Genomic DNA, 5474 nt, shown 5'->3' on the forward strand with positions numbered 1-5474 from the left:
TTTTTTTTTGATAAGTCTGGCTAGGGGGTTATCAATTTTATGAATTCTTTCAAAGAACCAGCTCTTAGTTTTGTTGATCTGTTCTACTGTTTTGTTGCTGTTGTTGTTTCTATGCTTATTTCTGCTCTAATATTTGTTATTTTCCCTCTTCTGTTGGCTTTAGGCTTTATTTTCTGTTCCTTTTCTACATCTTTAGATGTAAGGTTAGGTTTTATATTTGAGACTTTTCTTGCTTCTTGAGCCAGGCCTGTATTATAATATCCTTCCCTCTTAGGACTACCTTTGTTGCATCCCAAAGATTTTGGAATGTTGTGTTTTCATTTGTATTTGCTTCCTTGTACTTTTTATTTTGTCTTCAATTTCCTGGTTAACCTATTCATTCTTTTTAGTGAGATATCCTTAACCTCCATGAATTTGTGGTCTTTCCAAATTTTTTCTTCTGACTGACTTTAAGTTGCATAGTGTTGGGGTCTGAAAATATTCATGGTATGATCTCAATCTTTTTGTACTTGTTAGGGCTGATTTGTGACCCAGTATGTGATTTATTACAGAGAATGTTCCATGTGCACTCGAAAAGAATGTGTATTCTGCTGCTTTAGGATGAAATATTCTGAATATATCTGTTAAATCCATCCGATCCAGTGTGTCATTCAAAGCCATTGTTTCCATGTTGATTCTGCTTAGATGATCTGTCCATTGATGTGAGTGGGTTGTTAAAGTCCCCTAGTATTAGTATATTATTATCATGAGTTTCTTTATGTTTGTTATTAAATGATTTATATATTAAATGATTTATATATATATAAGTTGGGGGCATAAATACTTACAATTGCTAGATCTTCTTGATGGATAGACCCCTTAGTTGTGATATAATGCCCTTCTGCGTCTCTTGTTACAGTCTTTGCTTTAAAATCTGGGTTGTCTGATATAAGTATGCTTATTCTGGCTTTCTTTTGATGTCTATTTACAAGATAGATGGTTCTCTATCCCCTCACCTTCTTACTTTTTTCCCCCTTTTTAAAAGGATTTCATATGTTTATTTGAGAGAGAGAGGGAGAATATGAGTGGGGGGGAAGGGCAGAGGGAGAGATTGGGGGTGGTGAAGGAGAAGCAGACTCCCCCCTGAGCAGGGAGCCTGATGCAGGGCTTGATTCCAAGACCTGGAGATCATGACCTGAGCCAAAGTCAGAAGCTTAACCAACTGAGCCACCTAGGTGCTCCTCCACCCCATCACTTTCAATCTGCAGGTGTCTTTAGGTCTAAAATGAGTCTCTTATAGGCAGCATATAGATGGATCTTGTTCTTCTTTTTTTTTTAATCCATTTGGATACCCTATGTCTTTTGATTGGAGCATTTAGTCCGTTTACATTCAGAGTGATTATTGAAAGATAAGAATTCAGTGCATTGTGTTACCTGTAAAGCTGGTGTTTCTGGTGATGTTCTCTGTTCCTTTCTAGTCTTTTTTGCTTTTGGTCTTTCTTTGCCATTCAAAGGGACCCCTTCATAATTCTTGCAGGGCTGGCTTAGTGGTAACAAACTCCTTCAGTTTTTGTTTTTCTGGGAAACTCTTTCTCTCCTTCTGTTTGAGAACAACAGCCCTGTTAGATAGTATTCTTGGCTGCATATTTTTCCATACAGCATGTTGAATATATCCTACCACTCTCTTCTGGCCTGTCAAGTTTCTGTGGACAGATCTGCTGCAAACCTGATGCGTCTTCCCTTGTAGGTTAAGGCCTTTTTATTCTCTTGCTGCTTTCAGGATTCTTTCTTGTCTGTGGATTCTGTGAATTTGACTATGATATGCCTTGGCGATGGCTGGCTTTGTTGAATTTAATGGGAATTCTCTGCACTTCCTAGATTTTTTTTTATAATAATATTTTTTATTATATTATGTTAGTCACCATGCAGTACATCCCTGGTTTTTGATGTAAAGTTCCATGATTCATTAGTTGTGTATAACACCCAGTGCACCATGCAATACGTGCCCTCCTTACTACCCATCACCAGCCTATCCCATTCCCCCAGCCGCCTCCCCTCTGAAGCCCTCAGTTTGTTTCCTAGATTTTGATGTCTGTGTCCTTCCCCAAATTGGGGAAGTTTTCAGCCATAATTTGTTTGAATAAAACTTCCGCAATTTTTTCTCTCTCTTCATCTTCTGGGACTCCTATGATACAAATGTTATTCCATTTTAATGAGTCACTGAGTTCCCTGAGTCTACCTTCATGATTAATTACCTTTGTTTCCCTCTTCTTTTCAGCTTCATTATTTTCCATAATTTTATCTTCTATATTACTGACTCATTCGTCTGCTTCATCCATCCTTGTTATGAAATCCACTCAGATTTGCATCATTTGTGGCATTTTTAATTTCAACTTGACTATATTTTAGCTCTTTCTTTTCTATAGTAAGGGATTCTTTAGTCTTCTTCTATGCTTTTTTTCCCCCCAAACCCAGCTAGTATCCTTATATTTGATGTTTTGAAGTCTAGTTCAGACATCTTACTTATATCTGTATTGATTAAATCCCTGGCCATCATTTCTTCCTGTTCTTTCTTTTGGGGTGAATTACTCCATCTTGTCATTTTGGGGATCAAATAAATAAATAAAGCAAAATAAAATTAAAATTTAAAGAAAAAAATAAATGAATAAAGGAAGCTAGATCCTTGATGTGTTTTGGTTTGCTTGTTAAGAGAAGCTTGATAGAAAAAAAAAAAGAAAAACAAGGATAAAAATTTAAAAAATAAAATAAAACAATTGCTCTTTCTGTATGCAAAAACAAAAACAAAAACAACAAAAAAACCAACCAAACAAAAAAACCCAAAGGAAGCTAGATCCTGTTTCCCTTAGAGCTGAAGCTTTGTAGCACTCTTTGGTCAGTAGACGTGGTGTGTAAAAAGGTTTATGCTGGTCTTCTGGGAGAGGGGCTTACTTCTCAGGTGGACTTGCCCTAGGGGAGGTGTGCCTGCAAGACACGGGGTGGGGGGTGGCATGGCTTGTTGTAGCAGCTCCTTTCCCCACTTGGTGGCACAGGTTAGTTCACTGAAGTGGTTCAGTGCTGGTGGGTAAGGGGTGAAAAATGGCTTGCCCTGATCTCTCATGTCCAGAATGGGAAGTTCATGCCCTCCACTCTTCATGAAGACTGCACAGACATACAAACAATCACTCCTGTGTCCCCAGCTTCCAGAGCCCCACCTTCACCCTGTCCTTATATGAGCTGTCCACCTGCCAGGTGGCACAGAACTCCTGTGTTTTATCTCAGGCATGGCTCGGTTTTGATAACCCACACTTCAGAGACCCCTGTGGCATGGACTGGCACTGATCTTCTGGGGGAGGGTCTCACTGTGCTGTGGCCATGTTGTCTTGTCCCAGAAAATAGTTGTGCAACTGTGCAGTGGTTCAGAGTTTATGGGAATTTCAACACACAGCCAGCACCAGGGTTTGCTGCCCTCAGCAGGAGTCTATGGTTCTATGCCAGTGAGTGGGACAGCTCAAGGGCACCCACAGTCTTTTGTCCATGGAAAGGCCATCTCTCTTCTATCAGGTGCTCTCCAAACAGGGGAGCCACTTCTCCCTGAGCAATCCAGAGAATCCTTAGACTGTTGCCCGCTCCTGAGGCTCCACCCTGCTTCCCCATCAAGGCTCCACCAGGAATGACCCTGGCTCCCTCCTCTTCGCAGCACCCCTGGCTCCTATCTCTCACAAATCAACTCTCTGCAGCTTCTACCTTCCATAGGTCTTTTTTCTTTCTTTGTTTCTTTCTTTGTTTCTTTCTTTGTTTCTTTCTTTCTTTCTTTCTTTCTTTCTTTCTTTTTCTTTCTTTCTTTCTTTTTTCTATTCGTAGACATGCAACTTTGTTCTCTAAGACTTATGATCAATTTCTTGGGTGTTTGGAATGATTTGATGTTTATCTAGCTATGTTCTAGGGAGGAGGCAAGCTTAGGGTCACCCTACTCCTCCACCATCTTAACCCTAAATGTCTTGTGTGCCAGGTCTTATGTCTCACCAGGGGATGTCCCTCCCAGTCCATGGATCACCCTGTATTCTTCTGCAGTACTGACTGGCTACATTTCCAGGAACCGGTAACAGATATAGAGCCCTGAATTTCCAATTGACTCTTATATTCTTAAAGCGTTGGAGAGGAGACAAAGTGGGACTATCTCCCTGGTGCTTTCTTAACCCATAGAGGCTAATGCCTTGTTAGGGAGGGGGGCCTGGACACTTACTGCCCAGTGGCAGTTCAGTATTTGGCTGGAATGGGAAATTAGAGAGAATCAGAGGTTCTGGTTCTCCTAAATGCTTTGGCCTCCACCATTTTATTCATACAACCTTGGGGACTCCTTGTCTACTGAGTGGATGGCACTTCATTCCCACAGATGGAGGTGAGAAAGAAACATAGTTATTTGTTAAGGAAGACTAAATGTTTACACCTGGTTGGCATCTGAAGCCCTTAGAACACCAACTTTTGCAGACTCGTCTTGATAAACTGTAAGTAAACAGCACACTACCTGTCAACACTATTCTAAAAAAGTGAATGCAGGATCAAGAAAGATGAGACAACAGGGGAGATGGGTCACAGGGTGATGGGTATTAAGGAGGGCATGTGCTGTGATGAACACCGAATGTTATACATAACTAATGAATCACTGAACGCTACATCAAAAATTAAGGCTGTACTATACAGTGGCTAACTGAACATAAAAAAAAAAAGATGAGACAAGTAAGACTGTCTTTGTCCTATTCCATGGGTAGAACTTTTCTTTAAGAAGGATACTTCTTAGAAAGGAAGGAAGCGGATAGCAGATGTTTTGGATGTCTGTATGACTTGATGTCTCAGTACTTCTTAAATTTACCATAAAAACAAACATTTTGGATGATAGTAACTGAACATATTAGATTAAATATTTGTGTAGGTCTAATAGCTTTGCCATTGAAGTCAAATTAAAATTCATTCTGTATTTTACAAGGGGAAAGAGTTAAAAACGTCAATTCTGATCTATTTCTGAAATGGTTAAAGCGTTGCCCTGGACCATAAAACCAGAACCGTGGCTTGGAAACAATCTTTCAGATATTATCTGAAAATCTTCAAAACAAAATGCAAGTGTGGCCATATTTTTTTTAGCTGATTTGCCGTACATGTATTTTAGGTGTCTGTCTGATTGCGCTCAGATGTGGGTAAGCAGCAGGGAGGAAAAAATAATGTTTCTTTACTCTGTGGATAAAAAGACTTCAAATTACGTGCGTCTCACATACTTTGGTAATCTGCCCCACATTCTGCACCATGATGTGGGCTAGATACTGCTAATTTGGTGTTTATTTCTTTGGGGGAAAACAAGCTTTGAAGAGAATGCTTTCACAGATAGGTGGCAATTTCTGAGAGAAATTGGTGGTAACTTTCAATGAAGACCTCAAGATTTAGTCATAGTTATGGTGGCTACCCTTACAAGCAACTGATTTTGGGAATCCCAAATTACGCCT

Source organism: Ailuropoda melanoleuca, chromosome 3 (assembly GCF_002007445.2).
Source record: "Ailuropoda melanoleuca isolate Jingjing chromosome 3, ASM200744v2, whole genome shotgun sequence".
NCBI classification, from domain to species: domain Eukaryota; kingdom Metazoa; phylum Chordata; class Mammalia; order Carnivora; family Ursidae; genus Ailuropoda; species Ailuropoda melanoleuca.